The sequence below is a fragment of the Rosa chinensis genome, chromosome 2 (genome assembly GCF_002994745.2).
Source record: "Rosa chinensis cultivar Old Blush chromosome 2, RchiOBHm-V2, whole genome shotgun sequence".
Lineage (NCBI taxonomy): Eukaryota > Viridiplantae > Streptophyta > Magnoliopsida > Rosales > Rosaceae > Rosa > Rosa chinensis.
Window position 1 is genome coordinate 68,058,407 of NC_037089.1, and position 15,083 is coordinate 68,073,489.

A 15,083-nucleotide genomic window follows, 5' to 3' on the forward strand; every position below is an offset into this window, starting at 1 on the left:
GAGCTTCCCATTGATGTTAATTAGTTTGCTTTAGTTTGGATAGGTTTTACCAGATTTTCTTGCCGGAAGATAGGTTTTACCTGATTTTCTTGCCGGAATTCTTATGTAAGTCTTGTAAGTTATGGCCATTTGGCTGTTGATTTTTGAATAACAATCAACTTCTATTCAAAAAAAAAAAAAAATATTTGAATTGACCGTTTAAGTTCATTTTGTTGTACTTTGAAATTACTATTTTTTTTAGTAAAAGGTTGAATATCATTAATTCAAATGTTTACAATCAAAGATGAGTGCATCCACAATAATTGTTGGAGCATCACACTGCCAAGTAGTGTTCATAAGCTATACTAGCTAATCTATGAGCAATCCAATTGGTTGTTCTTGGAGCATAAGCAAACTGCAGCCCAAGAATTTAAAACTCTCTTGGATATCAAAAACCAAGTTTCTACTTTCAGCTAGAAAGATCTATTTCATTGGCTGAAATTGCTTGTACAGCTACCATACAATCACTTTCCACATCAACATTTGTAATCTGCTGCATTCTTTGGAGCATGTCAACTCCATGCTTGATAAATATGATTGAATGTCGTAATTAGACACATACTACTTCTTTTAATGTTGTAAGATAATTGTTAGTTATTATATACTTAAATAGTTAATTAGTTATATGGTTGTTATCATTATTAAGGATTCAAACATGAAAGCCTTTGAGGTTTAAAAAATACCTTTGTGATGAGTTTGTAATATTAATATTTCTCATTTTAATCTATGCATATCTTTTATATGTTAGATTGTCGTTCCTTTACAACTTTAATTTTAAACTAAGTTGTTACTCTATCCATTTTTCGCCTCTTTTTCATCAAGTTCAACTTCTTACGAGTGATACTTGTACCACGTGATTATGGAAGGCCAATGAGGAGTATGCTTATCAACATGATAGAGCTAGACTGTGAGAATCAAGACTTTGACCTTAGCTTGGATTCAATCAATGTATCTAGAGGTGTTGCACGAATCACTCCTACTAATGTGATTCCCGGTTTGAGATTTGATTTCTCAAAGTTTGAGACGTTGATGAAGGAGTTGTTCCCACTAGACATGCCTTGGGAATTGAATGACATGATCATCTGACTTCTTTCTGATCCTGATATTGACATGGCCCTTACACATGTGGCGACACATTCTTCTATCGAGAGAAACATCGATTGCCTATATATCTATTCAAGGATCGGTGAGCCAGATGCTTGTAATATGAGGGTGCATAGCTCAGCAATGGATTCATATTGGCCATGGTGGAGAGATACTTATGATAATGTGGTGCGGTTGGTTAAGGCAGAGAGAAAAATAGTTCATATGCATTGGATAATCTTATGTGGACCCACAATCTTAGTGTTTTCACACCAACTAATGTTAGAGCTTATCTTGCACCCACAAATCTTAAAAAGATACACCAACATCGTGTGCCATCTGAGTTTCTGCGGATCTCAAGACATGTTATTAATGTTCACTACCTTCCTTAACAACTCTATGATATGCAACCAGGGGGTACTGAGATGAAGCTTCATGAAGAAGTAGATACGTTTTTGAGCTTAGTCTGGCGTTAGCATTTGGGGTTTGCTAACAACTTTGCAACTGCATTTGAGAAGTAATAACGCCCAACTTTAACTACTTTCAGCCCTAGCGTTCATGTTCCATGGACGCATGTAAATCGTGTGTTACGAGAAACATTTGATTTTAGGAATTTGTGAAGTTCGAGAGTTTGTCAAATATTGTAATACTAATGTAACCATTTTCACACTTGGATTGATTTTTGAGTTACATTCTAATGGTAATCTTATGAACTAGTTATTAGAGTTAATTATTGTTTACTCCATATACTTTTAGAGTTTCGTCGTTTCAATCCCTGACATTCGAATTTCACCTAAAAAGTCTCTAAACTCTCAATTTCCTCTCAATTCGTCCATATCGTCAACCTTCAGTCAAAATTGTCTGTTAAGATGCTGATGTGGCAACTTGAGTCGACACCTGGCTCCACGTGGATCCACGTCGGTTGTAAAATGATGAAAACATCCCTGCCTCTATTACGGTGCATTCGATTGATATAGTCGAAATCAGATCCTAAACTCCCAAGAAACCCTAAAAAATCGATTTTGTGAGAACGGATCTAATCTCTTCCAAGTTCAAAACTCCCAAAAAACCCAGATCTGGAAACATTGCAAATCGAAAACCCAGAACCTATCATGTTACTAGGAGCAAGGAAGGCAACCTGAGTCGAAGAAGAGCGACGTTTTGTGGTGGTGACATGGTCGCGAACGATGCTGATTTGTGGGTTCCTCGAGCTACAGACCGGGAGAATGAGAAGGATGAAATCCCGAATTATGGTAAGTTTTGGAGGGGAACTATTCATCTCCGATATGAAGGGATTGAAGATGACGAAATCTAGGGTTTTGAAATACAAAATTGGGGGTTTTTAAATTGGTTAGGCCTTCTGTTTCTGGGTTATTTCAATGGGATTGCTGGTAGCTAAAAATGGTTTTTCTTAGTGTGGTATGCTTTATGGGTTTTTGCCTTTCTGGGTTTCGAGAAAGATGGCTTATTGTATTGAGTGGTAATAGAGATTGTGCCTACTATGTGTGTGGGTTTAGTGAATTGAGATTTGCATTCGGTGGTTGTTGAATTTGCTAGGTTGGCTTTTAATACTGTCGAAATTGTGGTTGGATGTGTAGGTTTGGCTTTTAATATTGCTGTTTCTGTCTGGTTTCTGGTTGTGGTCCTAGTTTGGCTTTCAGTAAAGTAAAGAATTGTGCTTGTCTTTGTCTCCCATGTATGAAGAATATTGGCCTTGTAAAGGCTTTTTTGTTTGGTTCCTTTTTGTTTTCAGCTATTCATAGAGGCAGTTTGGTTAAGTGTTTTTTGCATTGACCATTTTCATTGACTAACTATTTTTAATTGACCATATGCATTGACCAACCATTTTCATTGTTGAATTTGCAGAACATCCAGACTATTTTATGGTTACAGTTTATCATGGAGGGTGCTTAAGGCAGGGCACATATGTTGCTGGAAAGGTGGATTACTTTGATAACGTAGACAAGGACAAGATGTCCCTTGTAGAGGTTGACAACATGGCTAAGCAACTGAATCCGGGATATGAACACCAAAGAATCGATTACTGGTATAGGTGTGGGGATGAAACTGATGAGTTGATGAAATTGGAAACCGATGTAGACGTGATGGTTATGTGTACAGCTATTCCCCATTGGCGGTTGATCATACTTTATTTGGACCACATGGAGTTTAAAGGGGTGTTTGGGGAAGAGGATGAGGATTGCTTCATATTTGAAGATTTCTTTTTCTGTCAAAAAGGTAGCTGTGGGGTGGTCATAGAAGAATTACCGGATGAACCAACAAAAAAGCTAGGTGTGGTGATTAAGGAGATATCAAATGAACCAATACCAGGAAGAAGCAAGGGAATTGAGATCAGAGAGGTTGACCAAGACCATGTACCAACTCAAGCAAGCACAGCTTGTGGTCTTAATCCAAAGGACAAGGGAAAACAGAAGCTGTTGGAGTATACTTCAAGTGGTAAGCAAGGCTCAACTGGAGGGAAGGTCACAAGTGGTGGAGGGTAGTCTAGCGTCCAAAGGCAATCTAGTGTGCAAGGGCAGTCTAGTGTCCTGGGGCTGTCTAGTGGTGTAGAGAATGAAAGTTCAGGTCTTCATGATGTAAATATCGATTACTTCAATGCTATTCAAACCTTTAGTGGATTGGAAGGGGTTTCTGATGATGGGGGTAGTGAGGAAGGGGTTTCTGATGAAGATGACAGTGAGGAAGTCAGTTCTGGTGAAGATGACAGTGAGGATGATGACTATGACCCCCAGGCCAATGATGAGGAGTATGAACAGTATGGTGATGAGGACAATGAGGATTGGATGGAAGGATTTGTGCATGAAGAAGCTACACAAAGAACACCTAAGGCTGGTGTAAAGCTTACTAGTAGTCAAATGGAAAGTGAGCAAGAAAATGTGACTGAGTTTGAAGATAATGAGGCCATGTTTGGTTTTCAAGATTCTGATGATGAGAATTTGGGTTTTACCATAAATTCCGATGGGGAGCTTGAAGATGAAGGACTGGAATTCAATCCCAAATCCAACATGAAGAAACCAGAATTTAAACTAAAACAGAAGTTTGCCACAGTTCAAGTATTGAGAGATGCATTGAGGGAGCATGCTATTCAAGGTGGATGGGAATATATCTTTATCAAGAATGATAAGACAAGGCTGCGGGTTGTATGCAAGGAGGAAAATTGTCCCTTCTTTCTGTTTGCTTCCAAAATGCAGCATGAGAGCACTCTCATGATCAAGGGTTATGATGGTACACACAAGTGCACAAGAAAATTTAACAATAGCATGGTGAAGCTTAGATATTTGACAGCAAAGTTTAAGGACCAGATTGTGGTTAATGAGAGTGTGAAGCCAGGTATGAAAGTTCAAAGTCTAAATGTGTTGTCCATTTGTGTTGCTTAATTATGTTTGCAGTTGTGTTGCTTTACCATATATTAAAGTATTGACTGTTTGTTTTTGCAGAATCTCTTGCAAAAACAATGTCCTCAACCATTCGAGCAAGGGTTTCCAACTCAATGGCATATAAAGCTAAAAGGCAAGCTCTGTTGGAATATGAGGGAAGCATTCAAGAGCAATATGCAAGGCTTTGTGATTATGGCAGGGAGCTTCAGAGGGTTGATCCAGCAACCTCTATTGATATTAAGTGTAGTTTTCCTAAAGGTAGCAAGAGGCCAGTTTTTAAACGGATGTATATTTGCTTGGGAGCTCTAAAAAATGGCTTCAAGGATGGATGCAGATTTGTCATTGGACTAGATGGGGCACACCTGAAGGGACCTTTTGGGGGGCAACTGTTAATAGCTGTAGCAATTGATGCAAATAACACATCATGGGTGGTTGCATATGCGATGGTGGAGCTGGAAACCAAGGATGCATGGATCTGGTTTCTGGAGTTATTGGTGAAGGATCTGGACATTGAACATGAAGGAAGGGGTTGGGTGTTTATAAGTGATAAACAGAAGGGTTTAATACCTACATTTGAAGAGGTAGTCCCAAGGGCTCACATTAGATTTTGTGTGAGGCATATGTGGACAAATTTCACAAAGCACTTTCCGGGAAAGGTCATGAAGGATCAAATGTGGGCTTGTGCGAAGGCAACCACCTTGCCTTATTTTCAGAAAGAAATGAATGAGATGAAAAGCCTAGATAATGATGCCTACAAGTGGATGACAGGTAATTTTTTGTGCTTTTACTTGCAATGTTCTATTTTTCTATTTTCTTTACAATATGATGTTTTTTTATCACAACCTAATTGATTATGTTTGCAGCACCCGAGAGACCAGCTATACATTGGTGTCGGGCTTTCTTCAACACAGATGTGGACTGTGACATCATGATTAACAACATCTGTGAGAGTTTCAATGCCTGGATATTAGATGCTAGGGGTAAGCCCCATGTGACTATGTTTAAAGAATTAAGGGTGAAGCTAATGAGACAGATTGCAGTGAGGAAGGAAAAAATGGAAGGACACCATGGGAATATCTTCCCCAAGCCAAGGGCTATTATAGAGACAAACAAGGAAAAGGCTGCTGTGGATTGTATTGCAACATTCAATGGTGAAGACATTGCTGAGGTTGACAATATTGAGGGATCAAAGAATGTAGTGAACCTTGCAATGAGGACATGCACTTGCAGGAGGTGGGAATTGACTGAAATTCCCTGCAAGCATGCTATTTCTGCCATTTACATGAAGAGGGAAGACCCGGATGATTATGTGGCAGCTTGCTATCTCAAGAAGACCTATATGAGTATCTATAGCAACCTGGTCCAGCCTGTTAATAGCATGGATTTATGGTTTAGAGGTGAGGATCCACCTATCTTACCCCCCCCCCCCCCCCCAATATACAAGCCAACCTGGAAGACCAAAAACAAAAAGATTCAAGCATGCTTCAGAAAAGGTGACAGATGGTGGTGTTAAACTAGGAAGGGTACAAAGATCGCTGAGGTGTCGTAATTGTAGCCAAGTTGGTCACAACATCAAAAGTTGTCAAAGACATTTACCCCTAAAAGAAAAGAAGACTGCAACATTGAATAGGAAGAGGAAGAATTCCAATGAGGAGGGACAAACTTCTGAAAATCAGGTAAAATGGGAGTATAAAGTACTTATATGACTCAAGTAATTGTCATTTGAAGTGTGGTTGTCAATTAACATGGTTATTACTTGTTCCTTATTTGTTACAATCCAAGAAAGCCAAGAAACAGTCCATGACCAATAATGAATTGAGGCAAAAAGCCAAAGAAAGGGCAGAGTACCAAAGGGTAACCTAATTGATTATCTTTTCTATATCTCCATGTATGTAATGCTCAACCTTTTTTAAACTCTGCTCATGTACTTCTATTGGGTTTTTGTGTATGTTTCCAGAAAAAAATGGCTGCCTTGAAGGCCTCAAGGTTGGAAGCAAATAGGTAGGCTCCAAAAGCATCAAGGCCTCAACAAGCTGCAGCATCTGCTAAGCAAACTTCGAGGCCTGTTCAAGCTGCATCTGCCCCAGCAGGTTCAAGGCCAGTCCAATCTTCTAAGGCATCAAGGAAGCAGGATACAACAGCTACAAGGTCCTCTCAAAGGATCAAGCAATACTCAGGTAAAGGAGATGAAAAATAGTTGTCGAAATGGAACGGACATTAGCAAGCAGATTATTAATTTTTAGGCATCCTTTTTTTGGGCAACCTTGTGCTGTGACACTTGGTTGCTAGCTCTAATCTTTTGATAAGATGATTAGAGCTATCTTCTACTTGAACAATTATTGAGGATGTAATGCTCAGATTTTTCTTTTTTTGGGTAAATTAGATCTCTATTTTGTGGCTTGCTATTGCTGAAAATACCATGTGTTTTGGGTTTATTATGAATGTAGGTGAATGGTTGTCTTGAACCTTCATAGTTGATGAACCTTAATTGCTCAATTTATGCTTCTAGCTTACTCTGATTGTTTGGGTTATTATGCCATGCTTCCAGCTTACTCTGATTGTTTGGGTTGTTATGCCACAAAAAATTAGCAGAAATCATTTTTTGGTTTATGATCTATGTGATTTGGGGATTTGGAGCAACAAAATTGATCAAGTTAGGAGTGAAAAAATGGAAAAATTGAAGCACGGGGTAAGTTGGTCATTTTTCCTTTGAAATTTAATGCACCCAGCTGACTTGGCATGGAAATGGCTGCCACCTCAGCGAGATAACGGACTGTTGGACGGAGGGTTGACGGTAGGGACGAATTGGGAGGAAATTGAGAGTTCAGGGACTTTTTAGGTGAAATTCAAAGGTCAATGACTGAAACGACGAAACCCTATAAGTATAGGGAGTAAGCAGTATTTAATCCTAGTAATTATTAAAAAAAAAAAAAAAAAACTTCTTTCCCTTTTGATTTGTGTATGATGATTTAAAACTCATTTCAATCTTTTTAATTTCTATGTGCAGGGAGCATGTCAAACTTTTATACTTCCATCCTTTGTTGTATGGACTATGGAGTGAAGAAAAAGTATCATTTTTCAATTAAATCTTATGGTCTTGAGCATCAACAAAGTAATGGAAATGCATTGGGGTGAGTTACATGGCTAGAAAGTACCTAGAGCTATAGGCCCGTATGGAGTACAAGATTACTTCATTTATGAGCCAAGTTTAGAGAACTGAGATTTCCACCACCAACACTCTAATGACTATAATGAGATTCTAAAAGTTAAAAAATGTTTGTACTAAAAAATCAGTACGTTGTTCAAACACATCTCGCATACAAATACTCATCTGACTATCTGAGGAACTACGGTTCTGGAGCTGTGTAAGCCATCCGTATGTTGCTATATGATTTCCGTTACTAATACACCAAATTTTCCTTAGGTTAGAATCCATTACTTTGTATGTTTACTGATGTGGAATGAGTGTAAACTGATAAAAAAAGAAGTATGAGTTTTACCTGATAGATTGATAATCTAATTTTCTCCAATATATATTACTGTTTTGTATGGATTGGTATTTGCCTTAAAAACGCAACTCAAAGAAGAAAACGTTGAAAATGTTTTCTCCACTGTCTTCCCACTTGTAGCGTTGTGCATGTTTCATTTTTTTTTGGTTGTACAGCTGAGCTAATGGTGTCGATATCGATTTTGATGGGCACTTTGACATGGAGGATTTTGATGGTGGGGTAACCTAATATAGGATTTTAGGATTTTGTCTATTATTGTGGATTTCTTTTAGTGTAGATAATGTATTTATATCAAAAATTTATTCGTCTCCGAAGTAAAACAGTTGTTTTTTTTTTTGTCGATCTCTATATATTCTTGTATTTTGTTTTTATAAAATAATAAAGGAAAAATGTCCATTTATCTAAATTTAAGCTACACTAACCCAGTTGTCCAAACATATTATGAGATTGCCCACTTACCTAATAAATTACATATTTTATGCCCTAATACCCAATTAAGTTTTTATTTTTATTTTTTTGGGACAATTTTGCCCTCTCTCTCTCTTTGTCACTTAGAGAGAGAGAAGTCATCGAAGACTTCACATAACTCCAGTCACTGGCAACATTCGGTGACTGGTGACCGGAGTTTGGTGTCCAGTTTTATTGTCCCCCAATAACACCCAATAAACTTTATTGCCCCCAATAAAAATTTACTAAATTTTATTGGGGGGTAATAAAAGTCTCAACAACTTCTTTGGCGAACTTTCTTGCATAAAGATGGGCCTTCTTCACTGGTGGGATCATCCATTGCAAGAAAGTTCAAGTTTTCAACAAGGTAGATTTTCATAGTCTTGTCGAACTGTATTCGCTGAACTTATCGTAACAGGGGTACATTGACATTCATGCCATCTTTATGTACATCTTTTCGCAACAGCAACACGCCCTCGTGAACGTTACATTGCTGCCAATGGCTTTAATGGGGATTATGCTTCCGGTTGTGCTTCACTTTACACACTCAGAGGCGCATTTTGGAAGTCGGAGTTATCCCTTTCAAGATTTAGTAGCTGTGTAATGCTAGTGGCATATGCAAGCTTCCTGTTCTTTAAATTTAGAAGTCATCATGATCGTTATAGTTCCATTGTATGGGAAATCAATTAAACTACTTCATAGGCTTGATGTTAATTGCAGCCAGCTTTTCTGTATAGTGTATACGCTGGTTGATCCTACATGTATCTACTGTTGGGGCAGGCAATGTTCTCTTGCTAGTAGGTTACGTTGGTACATTGAAATATCGGACTTCTAAGTTCTAACCAAGAACTGCATGATCAATGGTCGAAGCTAGTTGATAGTATGACAACAAAAAACCCCCGACTGTCTGCAAATAGAAAGATGTCTTGTTGTGGAGCTTTGTAAAATAAATTCCTTACTGGAAATGAGACTGATTCGGCACACTAATGATTTGATAAACTTGATACAGAATAGTTAAAGTGAATTTTTTCTTGCGGGTGTTGTTTCAGATTGTAATCAAATATGAGTAGAGTTGAGAGACTACTTGACCAATTAATGTATCAAGGTCAAAGTTGGCCTACTACGTCTTTTGACCTTCAAAGTTTTAGTTTGCTACCATTAGTTGCTCAAATCTCTCCTTTATAAAAGACATTTTTAACTTTAACTTAAGAACGACCAAGTGTAATCTAATAAAATAAAATATAAAAAACTTTTTTTTTTATGACAATAAAATAAAAAAGAAGTTAAAATTAGGAATTTCTTCAACTTGTGTACTAGAAGTTATATACATGAAACTTGTCTTCCACGATTTCTCAAGCTTATGATGTTTGTTAATTAGTTGCTTTATTTTCTTGATCATGTAAGAGAAAATCCATATGATCTCCCAGCATAAAAAAGCTGGGAGATTTCATCCTCTGCATAATTGAGTTTGATCCTCTACCTATGTACGAAGTCATGGGTTCGAGTCACCATGGGGGCAGGAGTGAAACCCTTTGATCCTCTTTAATTTTAAAAAAAAAAAAAAAAAAAAGTTTGATCCTCTTCGATCGGCTGTAAGCTTTTATTCTCTCTGACCAAAAAAAAACAAAGCTTTCATTTTCACTTTGCAATGGTTTTCAACAATGACTCACAATCAGTACTGTATTACTGCATCCATACACGTACATATATCAATTGTCAACCCTAGTGGCCTGGTTTTCGAAGGAAATTATTTCTTAAGAAACACCTTAGAACTGTGGTTAGATTATGCAAACTATAAGGTAAAAAGCTGCAGCAGAGTGATCTACGTACCATGGCAAAGTCAGATCCTATCGACATTTTTGCAACAGATTAACACCATGTTTTAAAGTATACGAGTGCTCAAGAGAGCGGAAGAGAACATTCCCAGCAACCACTAGTATCTGAGACGGAAGGAATTAGATTCCGTCCCTGCGTATCTAATCCTTCGTATACGAACGAGTAGAGATGGGACTACTCTCAACATTATTTTACATGGCGTTTCAAGTCAAGGTTCCGCCTACCACGACCTTTTTTTCTTTGGTCACAGGCCTACCACGAGCGTTGAACTTCAGCTTTTATTATTTATTATCACATGGCTATTTTACATAGTGACACGTGTTTTTCGTTTGTGATACAGAAGTCTTAAATTTAACATAGAGGGATTGTTGTGTAATTAAAAAAGAAAGGTTGAAATAAGAAATTTCTTTGATTTGACCGTTTAAGTTCATTTTGTTGTAATTAAATTTTTTTTTTTTTAAATCCTTAACCCACCCTTATATATGTAAGTGAGAATCAAACTCATAACTTTTATAATGTTGAAATTATACCTTACCAACATGCCGCCGACTTTAATGTTGAGAAAATTGATTTTTTTGATGAGAGAAGAAAACGAGACCCAATAGTCTACCTTAGCTTTTAGCTTTGCATGCTTTAGTGCTTTACTCGGTGTGCCATTTTTGTAGACTTCCTATGCGCAATTAGATGATGTCACGTACAGTTAGTTACCTTTGGGTCCTAATTGACACTTGATCGAGACAACATCTTTTAACTAGTTGCGTGGGTTGTTTGCATTCACCAATTTTATTTCATCCGACTTCTCTTTCGTCGCAATCTATTGAGATGAGATATGTTTGCGCCATTTTTTTTTCTCCGCACCACTTTTGTTTGCTGATGGACTTTAATGGCTAAGTTCAAAATCTTTCCTCACCGAAAATAAAGAAAATGTCAACTTATTTCCACATTTTCTTTTAGACAGAGAATACGTGTCTTATATACTTTTAAATTGAGTTGCGTGTAAATTTTTCTTTTTTCTTTTTTCAGTATCTTAGTTGATAACTATTAAATTTTTATCTTTCAGTGCTTTCAAAGCAATGATTTATATTCTTTCTGTATTCGTGTTCTCTATCGTTATACATTTGTAACTTTGAATTCAAGAAAAACAAAATAGCTCTAAACTGGTCAATGTAACGATATATAAAACTAAGTCATTATTTATGGAACGGTATATACTTTCCATGTTCATATTTCACAGTAGATTCAGATACTATATCTAATACAATTTTCCTTTTTATTTGAACTCAAGAAAAACAAAATAGCTGAAATCTAGTCAACACGTAAAGAGATATTCTTTCCGTATTCATGTTTTCCACAGTAGATTCAGATATTCATGTAATGTTATTTTCTTTCCGTATTCATATTTTCACGATAGATTCGGATACTATATCTTTGACAATTTTTCTTTTTATATTTTTATTATTATTATTATTATCACATGGGTATTTGATAGTGTGGCACACGTTTTTCATTTGTGAGAGAGAAGTCTTGAATTTGACATAGGAATTGATGTGTAATTAAACAAGAACGGTTGAGGTTTATATTATGTTCCCCTTGACAAGGTCAAAAAAAAAAAAAAAAAAAAAACCCATAACGTTTGAAATGAAATGTCTTTGATTTGACCATTCAAGTTCATTTTGTTGTAATTTAAAATAATTTTAAGAAATTGATTTTATTTTTATTTTTATAAGAGCAAAAACAAGACTAGTTGCAAGTCAGAGTCTTCCTTGGGGTTTAGCTATAAAAACCCAAGGGAGGATTTTGAACTTGACTCTAAACCAAGAACAGTTACAAGTCCGAGTCTCCCTTGGGTTTAGCTATAAAAATAAGAACCCAAGGGAGGATTTCAAGTTTGACTCTAAACCAAGACCATTTGCAAGTCAGAGTCTCCCTTGGGGTATTTTTATAAGAGCAAAAACCAAGACCAGTTGCATGCTTAACTCTTTCGGCCCTTCCTATGCGCAACTAGACGATGTCATATTTGCCTTGTGTCTTAGCTGACGCTTGACCGGGACGACATCCTTAACTTGCGCGGGTTGTTTGCATTAACTAATTTCATTTTATTGGATCTTTCTTCCATAGCAATCTATTGAGATAAGATTTGTTCACGCTAGTTTTGTTCGCTTCTGGACTTCAATGGTCAAGTTCAAAATCCTTTCTCACCTAAAATAAAGAAAATGTTAACTTATTTCTTCATTCGAATTTAGACACAAAAGTTAACACGTGTCCTGTGTATTTTTGAAATTAGCCACAGATCATTTTCTCCCCCCATATCTTAATTAAATTTTAATCTTCTTCTTTTTTTTAATCGAAGGAGGTCAACCATTTATTGAAATTGAAAAATTACAACGAAACGATGCCAAAAGACATCAAGAAGGGAACAAAACAGTATGTTACATATGAAATATAAAAAGTTAACGACGCAAGAGCAGCAACGTCAAGACGCAGCACTAATTTTACACTACGGATTGCAGTCGTGTAGTGAATTGAGTAGTCGTGTAGTGAATTGAGTAGTCGATGATTTGACTACCCATTGAACTCCAACGCATAAATTGACAAAACCAACTTGGCACCGGAATGAAGGCACTCTCCCACCTAAATATTGAAGCTGCCCAAGGGTGTCAGAACATGGCCATGTTGGCAAGCTATCTTTCACAAACAGATACCATAGACATAGGTCTCAAATCCAATATCAGTAATGCACAAGAGACCCAAACCAATCTAGCAGCTGATATACAACCTACCAAAGATAGTGGGCCACAGACCAAGCCCAATCTCCACCCTGATCCTAGATCCGAACCCGTTTGCCAAAACCACCCGGATCCCAGATCCGGATCCGGGTCAGCCCACCACCACCGCCGGCTCGATCCCTGATCACCAGCCCACCTTCGTCATGGAGAATTCGAAGAGAGAGTATGAACCACCCTGCATAAACAAGACCAAAGACCAAAATCACCATGATCCCATATTTCCCCAATAGTCGAGCTCGATAAGAATACCTAACCGTCGTCACCATCAGCCAGCACACCACCACGGACGACCTCCGAATACCATGATTGGCCTTGCACTCCTTCAAGACCAGAACTCAGAGCCTCCGTCCCAGAGTCTCCGTAAGCAGATGTTTTGCAGAAGGCAGGAAGAATAGCAAGAGACGGAGCAAAGCCCGTGAATGACTCCATTGAAGTGGAGTAGATACAGGGAAGGATGATCTCAAAGGAGACACCGCCGCCCCAAGCAGAGCTAGGTCAGAGAGAGAGAAAAAAATAAACACAAATCTAGTAAGTTTAATCTTTTAACATATTCAAAGCAAGGAGTTATATTCTTTTTGTATTCATATTCTCTACCATTATACATTTGTAACTTTAAATTCAAGAAAAAAAATATAAGATAATTGATGTTTATATTAACCAATTTTATTCCATTGGATCTCTCTTTCGCCACAGTATTGAGATAAGATATATTCGCGCCACTTTTGTTCGCTTCCGGACTTTAATGGCCAAGTCAAAATCCTTCCTCACCTAAATTTTTTTTTTTTTTAAATACCATGTTGATATATTAATACACAAGCCAGAAATGGTCATTACATATCCTCCCTCTACCATCTATGGGTAGATAAAGAGTTTGTGGTAAGAACCACAACGATACATAGATTAGGTCCAATCATTTGATGATACCCATGCTCACTTATTCAAACGAGCCTATGAACTACGTAACAAAGACATAGTGATAGGCAAAGTAAAATATAACTAAATAAAGGATTTAAAGAGCTTAAGACCAAACCCAAACCAGGCTCAATCAAAAACCCAAAATCCTATGCGGAGAGACCCAACACCAAGCTCATCTCCATCGCACAGTTGGGCAGCGTTTGGCGGTTTGCTCCTCCACCGAGCCGAGTCGATGGCGCCATCACCCTATCTTCTTGTTGCAACCACAAAGAAACCAGTTGCACCAATTGAATGCCTCAGCCACAATCCTTGAGCCTTGAATCTAGTCGGAACCAGATTGACGATGACAAGCTTGGGTAGAGAATCGCGACCCTTCATCACTGGAATCCCAATTGATGGTCGGGTAGCAAGCAGATGATGCCGCATCAAAGCCATCCAAGAATGGTTAGGTGCAGCATCCACAATAAAGAGACAATCAAGATCGTCTTTGAATCCTTTGCACATCTTGAGTCCATGGGAAGGGATGCCATCAGTGGCCAAGGTTGGGGTGATTGACTAGAGCCGACGTTGAAAATCTAGTCGCGGTGGACTATAATAAAGAGAGAGCAGTGGCACTCTCATTCTAGGGTTTCTTCTTCAATTACTTCCCTCACCTAAATTATTTCTGCATTCTTAATTTGACACAAAAGAGAACACGTGTCCTGTGTAGTTTTTACACTAAGCAGCCCGTGAATTTCTTCCTTTTTTTTTCATATTCTTTCCGTACTCGTACTCCTTACCGTTATACATTCATAACATCAACTCAAGAAATCTGAACTACTTTGTGCTAGTCAACTTAATGGTATAGATAATTAAATAGTTATTTATATACGGATATTCTTTTCGTATTCATATTTTCATGGTAGATTCGGATACTATATCTAACACTATTTTCCTTTTTATTTGAACTCAAGAAAAACAAAATAGCTCAAAACTAGTCAATGTAATGGTATATAAAACTAAGTAATTATTTACGTAACGGATATTCTTTCCGTATTCATATTTTCACAGTAAATTCATATACTATATCT